Raw genomic sequence first — 14434 nt, forward strand, 5'->3', positions numbered from 1 at the left:
CGAGACCTGAGCCAGGTGGTTGAGGAACAGAGGCTGCCCAAGCAGTATTCGTCCCACAATAGACACTTTTTTGGGAAAAAAAAATTGAATTGATGTATCATGTGAACCCTTGCTCTTAAGATGGAAAGAGATTGCATTTGGTATTGCATGCAATTAGATGCTAATTATTTTATTTACTTTGCCCTCTTGTTAAGATGTGTTACATCAGGAAAATAAAGTATATGCTCAGTAGAGGGGTTGTCATATTTTGTCTGTTAATCAAACATAATCAACAATTATGGACAACCATTTTTTGCCATGGTTGTGAATTATAATGCCTTCAAAGTCACATTTAAACTTTCTGTAAAATTAAAAAAAAAACAGAAATAAAAGCGGGCACTGATTTGTGTCCAGAATACTCCAACGTAACAAATCCTGCTCCAGAAATGGTCTCTTCTCCCCTTTTGAGCCACTGCCCACCAAAAGGTCTCTACGTGTCTCTGTTAGGAAGATGTCAAGATGCTGAGCCTGTGCTGTGCTTCAGTGGCGGGTGTAGAGGACACGCTGTTGTACATGGAATGCAAATTGAGCTCCTTGGACATGAAAACTGACAGATGGTATAAACTTCTCTCAATATACAGGAGATCCTGTGTCTGAAATCCTGAGGTGCCTTTCTTCCTGTCTTGTCATACAGAATGTATCATTAAGGACAATCACATATGGCTTGATTTTGTTACTAGAAGTATTTATTTCCTTTCTTGGAACAACGTGTTTTTCGAGAAATTCATACAATTTGCGAAATATGAAATACAAATCTTGCTTATGTTGCAGAATAAATACTGCCAGCTGGGAAGAATATGACAGCATTTTTTTTCTTTAACCAAAAACCTGCAAAGGGAGACGTTTTCGTTGTGGAAGGGCAAAACAGTAAATCTGTTCCGTTTCACAAAATTCACACTTACGAACGGCGCAAGTCGCAGGTGATTCACTCCTCTTGACTAGGTGGCGCTAGGAGGTGCAGTTAAGTTTATATCTGGCTGCAGAAACTCCTCTTTCTCAGCTCCGCTTCTCGATTGTTTTGAAGTCGCGGCCGCGCTAACGAATGACGTCATCACACGGCGCTACACAACATAGCTGTGGGTGCTTGAATGATTTTCTTTCTATAAAGAAGAAAGTTGTTTTTTTTAATAACTTCAGTTTCTGAAAACGTAGCATCTTGTCAGCTGTGTTTATGCTTGAACAGAGCACAGCCCTGACAACAGAATCTGTGAAGAATAAAAATAAAGAAGCTGTTCTGTTTAAACATCGCAAGTCAGCCTTTGTTTCTGATCGACTCTGAAGAAGGATGGCGGAGTACTTGTTAAATCTGGAAATCCAGCTTGACTCGTTCATGCACGTTTTGCTCAAATCGATCGTGTATGAAGTGTCAGAGGTTTTTGGAAACAGGATGTCTGACTCTGAGAACGAGTTTGAAAACAAACTCCGCAGCGTCTCCCAGGTCCTGGTGAGACGGGCCGTGTTTAAAATCACAGTGTGTGCAGGACATTGTCGGGAGTGAAATGGCGCAGCTGAAGAAGGAAAACGAGAGCTTGAAGTGGAGATTGCAGCTGTGGGAGGAGGATTCGGGAGCAAGAGGAGATCAGGGTACCCAGACGCTTCCCTGTGAAGTCACTGCAGAAATAAAAGAAGAAATGGACATGAAACTGTTGTCAGGTCAGTGTGGTGACGTGTATGAAGTCAGAGTATGTGTGTGTGTTTAAAACCAGTGTCTATAACTTCCTCACTGGTGAGGTCTGTGTCTGTATTAACTCCTCTGGAATATTAATCCACTATATCTGTATTAATCCCTCTCTCTCTTAGTGCATTGTTTATGTACCGTACTGTGAAGTAAGTGTGTCTGTATTAACCCCTCTCTCAGTGCAGTGTTAATGTACTCTAGTGTCCAGTCAGTGTGTCTGTATTCACCCCTCTTTCAGTGCAGTGTTAATGTACTGGAGTGTCCAGTCAGTATGGCTGTATTTACCCCTCTCTCTCAGTGCAGTGTTAATATGCTGTAATTTCCAGTTTGTCCTTGTTTGTATAAAGTGTTAATGTACTGTAGTGTCCAGTCAGTGTGTCTGTATTAACCCCCCCCCCCCTCAGTGCAGTGTTCATGTACTGTAGTGTCCAGTCAGTGTGTCTGTATTAACCCCCCTCTCTCTCTCAGTGCAGTGTTAATGTACTGTAGTGTCCAGTCAGTGTGTCTTTATTAAACCCTCTCTGTCTCAGTGTAGTGTTAATGTACTGTAGTGTCCAGTCAGTGTTTCTGTATTAACCCCTCTCTCTCTCAGTGCAGTGTTAATGTACTGGAGTGTCCAGTCAGTGTGTCTGTATTAACCCCCCTCTCTCTCTGTGCAGTGTTAATGTACTGTAGTGTCTAGTCAGTGTGTCTGTATCAAGCCCTCTCTCTCTCAGTGCAGTGTTCATGTACTGTAGTGTCCAGTCAGTGTGTGTGAATCAACCCCTCTCTCTCTCAGTGCAGTGTTAATGTACTGTAGTATCCAGTCAGTGTGTCTATATTAAACCCTCTCTGTCTCAGTGTAGTGTTAATGTACTGTAGTGTCCAGTCAGTGTGTGTGAATCAACCCCTCTCTCTCTCAGTGCAGTGTTAATGTACTGTAGTGTCCAGTCAGTGTGTCTATATTAAACCCTCTCTGTCTCAGTGTAGTGTTAATGTACTGTAGTGTCCAGTCAGTGTGTGTGAATCAACCCCTCTCTCTCTCAGTGCAGTGTTAATGTACTGTAGTGTCCAGTCAGTGTGTCTATATTAAACCCTCTCTGTCTCAGTGTAGTGTTAATGTACTGTAGTGTCCAGTCAGTGTGTCTGTATTAACCCCCCCTCCCCTCTCAGTGCATTGTTAATGTACTGTAGTGTCCAGTCAGTGTGTCTGTATTAACCCCCCCCCTCTCAGTGCAGTGTTGATGTACTGTAGTGTCCAGTCAGTGTGTCTGTATTAACCCCCCCCCCCTCAGTGCAGTGTTGATGTACTGTAGTGTCCAGTCAGCATGTCTGTATTAACCCCTTTTTCAGTGCAGTGTTAAAGTACTGTAGTGTCCAGTCAGTGTGTCTGTATTCACCCCTCTCTCTCAGTGCAGTGTTAATGTACTGTAGTGTCCAGTCAGTGTGTCTGTATTAACCCCCCTCTCTCTCAGTGCAGTGTTAATGCACTGTAGTGTCCAGTCAGTCAGTGTGTCTGTATTAACCCCTTTCTCTGATTGCAGTGTAGTGTTAATGTACTGGAGTTTCCAGTCAGTGTGCCTGTATGAACCTCTCTCAGTGCAGTGTTAATGTACTGTAGCGTCCAGTCAGTGTGTCTGTATGAACCGCTGGAGAGGTGCGTTCTTGCGGTTGGGAAGGTTGTGGGCTGCAGGAACATCAAGTCCGCTTCCCGCATGAGTGGAGGGATAGTTATTTTCCTGCAATCTATTGATCTGGCAAATGCCCTGGTGGTAAAGTGGGTTGTCCTGGACGGCACCTTCACCCCGGTGCTGCCGCTCACAGCCCCAGCTCGGAAGATCACACTCTCCAATGTGCCTCCGTTCATGAGGAACGAGCTGCTGTAGAGGGAGCTGTCCTGTTACGGACAGGTGGTCTCTCCGATCAGGAGGGTCCCTCTGGGCTGCAGGGCACTTCAACTGAAGCACGTCATCTCTTTCCGAAGACAAGTCTACGTGATCTTAAAAAAACCCCATGGAAGAGATCAATGTGGATCTTAAATTTCGGATTGACACCTGTGATTATGTTGTATTCGTGACTTTGGAATTGACGAAGTGCTTCAGGTGCGGGAGCGAGGGGCATGTGGTGAAGAATTGCCAGGAGGCCAGGAGACAGTGTCAGGCAGCGGGGAGTGGAGCAGTGCGGGGAGGCAGCGGGGAGGCAGAGCCCACGGCCGGGGTGCAGGAGAGGAGATCGCTGGAGGGGGCAGGTGAGCCCGAGCTGGTGGTGTCCCATGCAGGAGAACAGATAGCAAAGAGTGGACCACCTCAGCCCTCAGATGGGAGCTCCCCACACCGGGGAGCAAGATACGAGCGCTGGCGGAGCAGGGGAGCTGCAGAGCCCCGCTGCTCAGGAGAGTCAGGGAGAGAGAGCAGGCAGTGACACCGACGGAGGAAAACTCGTCACAAGTGGCAGCGAAAACTGTAGACACAGTGTGGGGAGGAAATTAATTAACATCCAGAAAAATAGACAATGGTTTTAAGACACCGTGGAGAAAGCGCACGAAAAAATCTATGCAGAGTGCGGTGCAGAAAAAGCACAGCACAGAGAGCTCGGTGGAGGGCGGCTCTGTCGCCGGCCCAGGGGCCGCGAGTGACTCCGACACTGGGAGAGTAAGGACGCGCTGGAGTGTCCTCGCCGCCGCCGCCCGGAGCTCCTCGGAGTCCGGGAGCAACGATGACGAGGGCGGCTTCCCAGACTCCTCTCTCGCCTCGGGCTCCTCGGCCCGGCAGAGCTGCAGAGTAGGCTACAGTTTCCAGATCATCAGGGAGTTCTTAGAGAAGACTAAAGGTAAGAGGGGAACTGTGGTCGAGGACTTTTTTCCCGACACTGAGCTCTTTGTCCTCTCCGCGACCCACCATCTGAAAAGGCTCAGGTGTGAATGACTTCAGCGATCAAGAGAGATGGTGCCTGAAGAGCTTATTGGGTAAGATCAGGGCAGGACCGCGGAATGCACCTCAGCACGAATGAGTCCCGTCTCTTACATCACATCACTATCCGTCTGCGTGCTATGTGTCTGTTTGTGTTTTATGTTGTTTCTTTTTTTCTTTTCCGCAAACATGGGCGGCATTAGAATAGGGAGTTTGAACACCAATGGGTGCCGGAGGGCTTTGAAGCGAGCTGCGGTGTTGGAGGTCATCAAAGAAAACAGCCTGCAGGTGACGTTCCTGCAGGAGACCCACACCGACAGCTCCAACATCATTGCCTGGCAGCAGGAGTGGCAGGGGGACATTGTGTACAATCATGGGTCCCCTGTGAGCGCGGGGATCACGGTGCTGTTCTCTGTGGGGTTCAAGCCCCTCTCTATCGCCGTCCATGAGGTTGTGAAAGGTCGCCTTTGACTCATGCGAGTAGTTTACAGGAAGAAAACCTTTGTTTTTATTAACATTTACGCATCCACAGACGGCGGAGAGAGGGTCACCTTCTTCAGGGAGCTTGAAAATGCGCTGGTGACCTGCCAGCCTGAAGAGCTGGTCTTCCTGGGGGATGATTTTAACTGCACAGAGAGCAGCACACTGGACAGGAATTATGCAGGAATCACGGAGAGCCACATGGCCTGTCGGCCAGGGAGCTGCGCAGGATCCTTGTCAAATCTGACCTCACTGACATCTGGAGGAGATGTCATGGGGACACGAGGCAGTACACCTGGGCCCAGGTCTGAGGGAACACCCTCTCTCTGGCCAGGCTTGACCGCATCTACTGCCGTAAACATCATTACAGCATCGTCAAGCAGTACTCCCATCTGTCCAGTGGGCCTGTCGGACCACTGTCTCACCATCTGCACAGTCGTCGTCCCATCAGTGAGGTCCCGCAGTCCCTACTGGCACTTTAATACCCAACTGCTTGACGATGCTCACTTCTGTGACTGCCTCGTGTTCTTCTGGTAGCAGTGGAGGAGTCAGAAAGCCCACTTTGTCTCCCTGAGGCAGTAGTGGGATACTGGGAAGGTGCAGATTCGCCAGTTCCACCAGCAGTACACTGGAATTGTCACGAGAGGTATCCGTGAGTCCATGAAGGCTCTGGAGAGAGACATTCTGGAGCTCCACCAGGCTCTGGAGTGTTGTGCAGACAGGAGGCTAATTGATAACCTCCACACTCAAAAAGAATCACTCATTGGCCTTCTGGACACAAAAGTACAGGGAGCTCTAATAAAATCTAGGGTTCAGAGTGCATCACAGGTAGACGCCCCGACTCGCTACTTCTTTGGCCTAGAGAAGAAACCGGGCCAGAGCAGGCAGAACCTCTGCCTGCGCTCGGAGACAGGGCAGGAGCTGCACGAGGCTGGGCAGATCCAGGAGAGGACCATGCAGTTCTACAAGACACTCTTCTCCAGCGAGGCAAGTGAGGACTCGGTCTGCACACGCAGGTTCCTTGAAGACCTTCCACAGGTCCCCGAAGAGGAGGGGGCATGGCCGGAGAGGCCTCTATCCCTGGAGGAGCTCTCCACTGCACTCAGTGTCTTGAGTAATGGTATGACCCTTGGCCTTGATGGCTTGCCGGCCAAATTCTACTGTGCCTTCTGGGCCGTGCTGGGACCTGACCTGCTGGATGTGTTCTCGGAAAGTCTGGAGCACGGGGACCTGCCACTGAGCTGCAGGAGAGCTGTTGTCACCCTGCTGCCTAAGAAAGGGGACCTGTGTGACATTAAGAACTGGAGACCTGTTGCCCTGCTGTGTGTGGATTATAAAATCCTGTCCAAAGCTCTGGCCAACAGGCTGAGGGTGGTGCTGGGATCAGTGGTGCAGTCCGAACAATCGTACTGTGTACCCAGAAGGACAATCTTTGATAATATATTTCTGATTCGAGATGTTGTGGCCACCTCCAGACTATTGGGTTTAGATACTGGTCTCATTTCGTTAGACCAGGAAAAGGCCTTTGATAGGGTTGAACATCAGTATTTGTGGAGAACCATGAGGTTTTTCGGATTCAGCTCTGTCTTTGTTGCCATGATTCAGGTGCTGTACAGTGACATCTTCAGTGTGCTAAAGGTCAACAGAGGGCTGAGTGCTCCGTTTCCATTGCAGAGGGGAGTCAGGCAGGGCTGTGCACTCTCAGGAATGCTCTACTCCCTTGCCATTGAACCTCTGCTACATCAGCTGTGCCGGGTCATCAAGGGGCTGTCCATCCCGGGCTGCCCCAATTCTACTGTCAAGATGTTGGCATACGCTGATGACATCATGGTCGTGGTCGGAGGAGAACAGGATGTCAGGGCGCTACAGACAACTTTGAATGATTTCCAGTGGCTATCATCAGCCAAAGTAAACTGGGCCAAGAGTAGCGCCCTACTCCTGGGAGAGTGGAGCGAGACGGGTCCCCCAGTCTTGCCAGAGAGATTCAGCTGGACCAGAGGAGGACTCAAATACTTGGGTTGTACCTGGGGGACAAGGCCAGTGTGAGGAAGAACTGGGAGGGGCTCCTCGAAAAAGTGAAAGGTCCCCTGGATCGCTGGCGCTGGCTGCTCCCCCAGACCTCCTACAGAGGCCGGGTTCTGATTGTCAACACCCTGGTGGCTTCAATGTTGTGGCATTGCCTGCTGTGCCTGGAGCCAGCAGCTGGACTGATCGAGGAGCTGCAGGCCACGCTTCTCGACTTCTTCTGGGATGGACTGCACTGGCTGTGGAGGGGTGTCCTCTATTTGCCCAGAGAGGACGGAGGACAAGGACTCGTTGACATCCGGAGCCGGGTGGACGCCTTTCGTATGCAGGCAGTACAGAAGCTGCTGTATGGCCCGGCCTCGCTGTCCTGGAGGGAGCTGACCTTCACCCTGTTGCATCTAGCAGGACACTTCGGGATCGACTCTGTTCTCTTCCTGATGGACACCAGCAGGGTTGACCTGTCTCCACTGCAGCCTTTCCAGCGTAGTCTCCTGAAAGCCTGGCGGCATCTGCACGTGCGGAGAGAGGAGGAGCGGCCCAGTCTATACTGGACACTCTGAGAGCCACTAGTACACAATCCGTGAATGGACACAGAACTGGGCCGCTCCTTGGACTTTACCAGCAGACTGGTCCGCGCCAATGTCACACAACTCCACCACCTGCTTGACGTGGATCAGGACTGCTGGCGCAGCATGGAGTGGGCATGTGACACTCTGGGACTACACTCGCGGCGGTGTGTGGACGGGTTTCTTACTCAGCTTTGCTCTGCTCTGCTCTGCCTCTTGAGGAGATGCTGCTAGTCCAGGGTCTGTTTGAGGAACGCCACCTTCCAACCACACAGCCTCCTTTCCCTGGTCTGCTAGTGTCTCCTGCACTCAGTCCCGGGCCGACAGGATCTCTCCTTGAGTCCCTTGCTTCAGAGGAGAGGTCTCTGGCTGGTGTTGGGGGGAAGTGTCTGTATAGACTAGTTGTAACATCTAGACACCAGGCCCAGCTGTCTGCACTCCCTGACACTCCCTGGAGGGCTCGTCTGGGGGTGCCAGATGGTGTCCGGCCTGCCTGGGGTAGCCTCTACAGATTTCCCCTCAACAAAAGGGGCCTGTCCCTTCTGCGCTCAGAGGGAGACGGTGTTCCACTACTACAGTGCCTGCCCCCACCTGTCGCCCATGTTTGCCGTGTTGATTTGGCTCTTCATCAACCTTGGCCTGGCCTTCAATTACATTATTTTCATGTTCGGGGTGGGTCATACGAAAAAACAAAAAACTCAGACCCTCCTCGCCAACTTTCTACTGGGCCAGGCCAAACTCACCATCTACAAGACTCTGAAAAATAAGATCTCTGGTTCCGGGTCTGTAGACTTGGTGAGGATGTTTGAAGGGTTGGTGAAGAGCAGGATGTCGTTAAAATATATGTTTTATATTATCTCATAATGACTGTGGAACATTTGAAAAGCGTTGGTGTTTTGGAAACGTGCAGGATTGTGAATAAAAAATTAATATTCCAATTATGATTTTATTTTAATAATTCTTAAGGTGGGGTCCTAAGAATCAAGATTCATACTTTGTTTATTTTTTCTGTCAATAAAGATTGATTGGACACTGTCTCTCAGTGTAGTGTTAATGTGCTGTAGTGTCCAGTCAGTATGTATGTATTAACCCCCCTCTCTCTCAGTGCAGTGTTAATGTACTGTAGTGTCCAGTCAGTGTGTCTGTATTAACCCCTCTCTCTCAGTGCAGTGTTAATGTACTGTAGTGTCCAGTCAGTGTGTCTGTATTAACCCCTCTCTCTCAGTGCAGTGTTAATATATTGTAGTGTGCAGTCAGTGTGTGTGAATCAACCCCTCTCTCTCTCAGTGCAGTGTTAATATACTGGAGTGTCCAGTCAGTGTGTTTGTATTAACCCCTCTCTGTCTCAGTGTAGTGTTAATGTACTGTAGTGTCCAGTCAGTGTCTATGTATTAACCCACCTCTCTCCGTGCAGTTTTAAAGTACTATAATATGCAGTCAGTGTGTCTGTATTAATCCCTCTCTTTCTCAATGCAGTGTTAATGTACTGTAGTGTCCAGTCAGCATGTCTGTATTAACCTGTCACTCAGTGCAGTGTTAATGTTCTGTAGTGTCCAGTCAGTGTGTCTGTATTAACCGCTCTCTCTCAGTGCAGTGCTAATGTACTGTAGTGTCCTGTCTGTCAGTCTGTCTGTATTTACCCCCCTTCTCTGAGCAGTCCATGGCTGTATAAATGCCTCCGTCTCAGTGCAGTGTTAAAGTACTGTAGTGTCCAGTCAGTGTGTCTGTATGAACCCCTCTCTTAGTGCAGTGTTAATGTACTGTAGTGTCCAGTCAGCATGTCTATATTAACCCCTTTCAGTGCAGTGCTAATATGCTGCAGTGTCCAGTCAGTGTGTCTGTATTTACCCATCTCTGTCAGTGCAGTGTTAATATGCTGTAATTTCCAGTTTGTCTAGTGCAAGTATTCACATTACTCCTATCCTGGAGTCCTTGCACTGGCTTCCTGTCAAGTTTTGTGATGCTTAACAATTCTCCTGCTTACCTATAAGGCTCTTTATGGCTTGGCACCTCAGTACCTGTCTGAGTTATCGCCCTACTCCCCACCTCACAACCTTCGCTCTTCTAATTGTGTTCAACTATTTGTCCCCCAGTCCTTCTACACTCTATGGGTGACATGGCCTTCTCCTGTTTTGCCCCAAGCTCTAGAACTTTCTCCCCAAGGATATCAGAGTCACTTTCTCTAAGCTTCTTCAAATCCAGACTCAAAACCTTCTTCTTCAGAAGAGCCTTTATTTATCTGTTCTTTACCCCTCTGCTCCTACTGGACTTAGTACCACCATCTACTGACTCGTCTAACTATATTCTCATCATGCTTATATTGTGTCTTTTTTGTTGTTGGCCTTCTGTAAAGTGCTTTGAGAAGCCACCTTTAAAGGTGCTATATAAAATAAAGTTTATTATTATTATAAAGTTATTGTTTTCTTTTCCTGTATTTACAGGCACAGAGACCAGTGCTCTCTCTGATGCTGGGGACATGGCTCCTCTTGAACAGCAGCACAGTGAGGAGGAGTGGAGCTCCAGTTTGGTGCAGGAGAGAGAGCTCACTGTCGCAGAAGGGAAAGAGACACTCAGTGAGCAGCACACAGAGAGCAGACAGAGTGTCGAGGATCTGGACTCTGTGACCATGATGAAGACAGAGCCTGAGAGTGAGACACCTGGGCTCTTAGTATGTGATGATTTTATAGATAAGATTAATAATCTGGACTCGAACAATATTACACAAGGTTGTAATGAACTGGGCTGTGTCTCTGTACGAGAGCACAGTGAAGAACTGGATGTTTTAAATCTTACAGAACAGGACATGAAGTCCAAGTTGATTGACGCTGCAGAGCAGCAGACTGATGTACCTGGTGAAGAGAACAGTACTGAGTCACAGCACACAGAGAGGAGTCAGTACAGGGAGGAGCAACAGCAGCTCCTACAGGGCTTGATAATTAGGCCTTGTTCTGTTCAAGTGGAGAGACTGTCATTGCAGAGACTCAAACAATCATATGATCCCTTAGTATCTGATGGCTTTACACACAGGTTTACTAATCTGGTTACTGAGAAAATTGTTAAAAGTTTTAATGAACTGGAGAGTAGGTCTGTTCTTGGGCAAAGAGGAGAACAACTGAATGAACTAGACAGTTTTAGTCTCAGAGAGCTGGAGAAGGAGCCCCGGATGATTCACACTGCTGAGCAGTACACTGAAGGACATGGTGGAGAAAACAAATCTCAGCACACGGAGCAAGACCATTCTATGGAGCATTGGCAGAATAAGAGACCCCAGTACAATCAGAGAATGAGGAAGAATCACTCAAGGCCTTGCTCAGATGGAGTGGACAAACTGCCATTATGGCACAGAGAGGAGCAGCGTTTCTGTCAGTCTAGCAAATCAAAACCCGACCAGCACCTTCAAACGGGAGAGAGACCATTCAGCTGCAGTCAGTGTGGGAAGAGTTTTATTCAGTCAAGTGACTTTAAAAGACACCAGCGTATTCACACGGGAGAGAGACCTTTCAGATGTAGTCATTGTGGGAAGAGTTTTAGTCACTTGCAGCTCTTAAAACAACATCAGCACATTCACACAGGAGAGAGACCGTTCAGCTGCAGTCAGTGTGGGAAGACTTTTAGACAGTCAAGTAATTTAATAACCCACCAGCGCATTCACACAGGAGAGGGACCATTCAGCTGCAGTCAGTGTGGGAAGAGTTTTAGTCAGTCACATGCCTTAAAATCCCACCAGCACATTCACACAGGAGAGAGACCATTCTGCTGCAGTCAGTGTGGGAAGAGTTTTAGTTGGTCATGTAACTTAATAACCCACCAGCGCATTCACACAGGAGAGAGACTGTTCACCTGTAGTCAGTGTGGGAAGACTTTTAGTCAGTCAAGTAATTTAATAACCCACCAGCGCATTCACACAGGAGAGAGACCATTCAGCTGCAGTCAGTGTGGGAAGACTTTTAGTCAGTCAAGTAATTTAATAACCCACCAGCGCATTCACACAGGAGAGAGAGCATTCAGTTGCAGTCAGTGTGGGAAGAGTTTTAGTCAGAAAAGCCACTTACAATCACACCAGCGCATTCACACAGGAGAGAGACCGTTCAGCTGCAGTCAGTGTGGAAAGAGTTTTAGTCGGTCAAGTAGCTTAATAACCCACCAGCGCATTCACACAGGAGAGAGACCATTCAGCTGTGGTCAGTGTGGGAAGAGTTTTAGTCAGTCAAGTAGCTTAATAGCCCACCAGCGCATTCACACAGAAGAGAGACTGTTCAGCTGCAGTCAGTGTGGGAAGAGTTTTATTCAATCGCATGACTTAAAAAAGCACCAGCGCATTCACACAGGAGAGAGACCATTCAGCTGCAGTCAGTGTGGGAAGAGTTTTAGTCAGTCACGTAGCTTAAAAGCCCACCAGCGCATTCACACAGGAGAGAGACCGTTCATCTGCAGTCAGTGTGGGAAGAGTTTTATTCAATCGCATGACTTAAAAAAGCACCAGCGCATTCACACAGGAGACAGACCATTCAGCTACAGTCAGTGTGGGAAGAGTTCCAGTCAGGTGACTTAAAAAAACCAATTTAGTCACCAGGTTTTTTATTTAATCATAGTCTAAGTCAAGTCAACTAAAATGTCTTTTAGTTCAAGTGGGTAGATGCGTCAGCATGTGACATCCGAAGAAGGCTCCACAGCCGAGACATTTATTTTCTTCTCTTTTCAGCATGGAACAAACCTTTACTTGTTCCCAAAATGTCTATTAGTCATAGTCACTTTGTAGTCACCCAATTTTGAGTTCGTCTGGTCAGTTAAATTTTGACTATACTCTTATTTACAGTTGACTAAAACAGAAATAGTTCTTGTCACAGAGTTTAATTTATGTGGATAAGAGAGCATATATATCAAATACAAGAAATATTTATGCAATAAAGGGTAAATAATAAAGAATAAGATACTGTATGAATCTCTTTTAATAAGAAAATCTATTTTGGCACCGTTAGTAATACTTCAATTTTTTTTTCAATGCAACTGCAGACAGGACAAGCTATATATACAGTGCCTTCAGAAAGTACTCACACCCCATTGTTTATTTGTCATTCTGCTGTGTTGCAAAGTCAAATTAAATCATATTTAAATGTTTTTCTCCACTCCTGTAGAAGCAATTCTTTATAATGTTCAAATGAAATTAAGTATTTATAATTCTGAAGACATCTATTAAAAATAAAAATGGAAAATTACTTAATTGATAAGTATTCACTCCCTTTGTTTCAACAACCTAATTTGGGTCAATTATCTTGAGAGATCACACTAAATACATTAACAAGGTACACCTGTGTTCATTTCAAATTCACCGGTGTTCAATTGCTTGATTGCACAATAGATATCACTGACTGTGAGGTCTCACTGAAACAGCAGATCAGATCAGTCCTGCTGTCATGAAGACCAAGGAGCTACCTTTGGAACTTTGAGATGAAGTTGTTAGGAGGAAAAAAAACTGGAGAAGGTTATAAAAAGATTGGCAAAGTTTTGAACCTTCCTAGGAGCACCGTTAAATCCCATTGTAACTAAATAGAAAAAACATGGCAAAACCCAGACACTACTAAGATCAGGCCCTCCTACCAAATTGAGCAACCGGACAAGAATGGTGATTGTCAGAAAAGTGACCAAAAGTGGCCAGCTCCAACACTGACAGAGTTGCAGAGCTTTTTGGCTGAAATGGGAGAAACTGCAGACACAAACAATCTCTTGTAATACAATACTTTTGTAAATGAGAAATGTAAATCTTTCATTTTGAAAAACAAATGTTCTTGAATAAAAAATATTTTTGATTCATAAATGTGTTGAATTTAGTGTTCTTAAAACGAGGAAAAAAATGTTAAAATGTGGAGGTGTAATGGGAACAAAATGCAACAAAATTCCAGTGGGTGAATACTTTCTGAAGGCACTGTATATACACTCATCTACTGTGACAAGACCCTGCTGACACTACCCTGACTCAGGTAATTCACACACACAAAAACACAAGACAAAAGGCATTTTAAGGTCAAGCAGGATTTAACACAACAGAGTGTAGAAGAAGCTACACCACTCCATAACCCTGCTTCACAACAACTAACACTCATCTTCTAACTCTGCTGGTATTCTCAAGCTAACCCTGTCAGCCTGTTGAAGGTGTAACTGACAGGTATCACATGATGCACAGTTTATATGCACATCCTATTCACTCCCGGAAAGATACCAGTGTGCAGCATTAATGTATCAGCTACTACCAGAAATATTTGTTTATGGATAATGTCATAATGCATTTATTTTACATTGTTAGAGAGTGAGACTGCAGGGAGGAATAAAGATTTCATGATACTATTACTGTTACACCTGTAGCGGCAAGGCTTATTAAAATACAGGAATTAAGTTTTGCGCTCTCTTGCCAGTGAGGCCCCATCTCTCTCTTCATCTCTGTGGTGCAGCCACAGATAAGCTATTCATGCAGGCTGATTTAAGGTTTCTTTGATAAGGGACAGCTCCCAAATGGGGATGCACTTAGCTAAGCCTGGCTATCATGATCAATGGTCATCCATTGGCGCCTATCTGTCTAGGGAGTGCCAGATGGACATCTGGACTGCATTCCTAAGTGTCAGGGGTGAGTTACTCACATCTCACCTTGATCAACCAATCAGGAACTGGTAGGGCCGAGTAACCCACGTGGGTCTCTGATGCCCATTAAACTTTCAGCCAATGAACGACCTGAAGTTCCTCCAGGTAAAAACAGGCAACACAGA

General features: G+C 46.8%; 1 pseudogene; it reads left to right on the forward strand.

Moving 5' to 3' along the window:
- The first annotated feature begins 1324 nt into the window (after positions 1-1324).
- On the forward strand, positions 1325-12228 carry LOC148825105 (uncharacterized; annotated as a pseudogene).
- The last annotated feature ends 2206 nt before the right edge of the window (positions 12229-14434 follow it).

The sequence above is a fragment of the Atractosteus spatula genome, chromosome 10 (genome assembly GCF_055471065.1).
Source record: "Atractosteus spatula isolate fAtrSpa1 chromosome 10, fAtrSpa1.hap1, whole genome shotgun sequence".
Lineage (NCBI taxonomy): Eukaryota > Metazoa > Chordata > Actinopteri > Semionotiformes > Lepisosteidae > Atractosteus > Atractosteus spatula.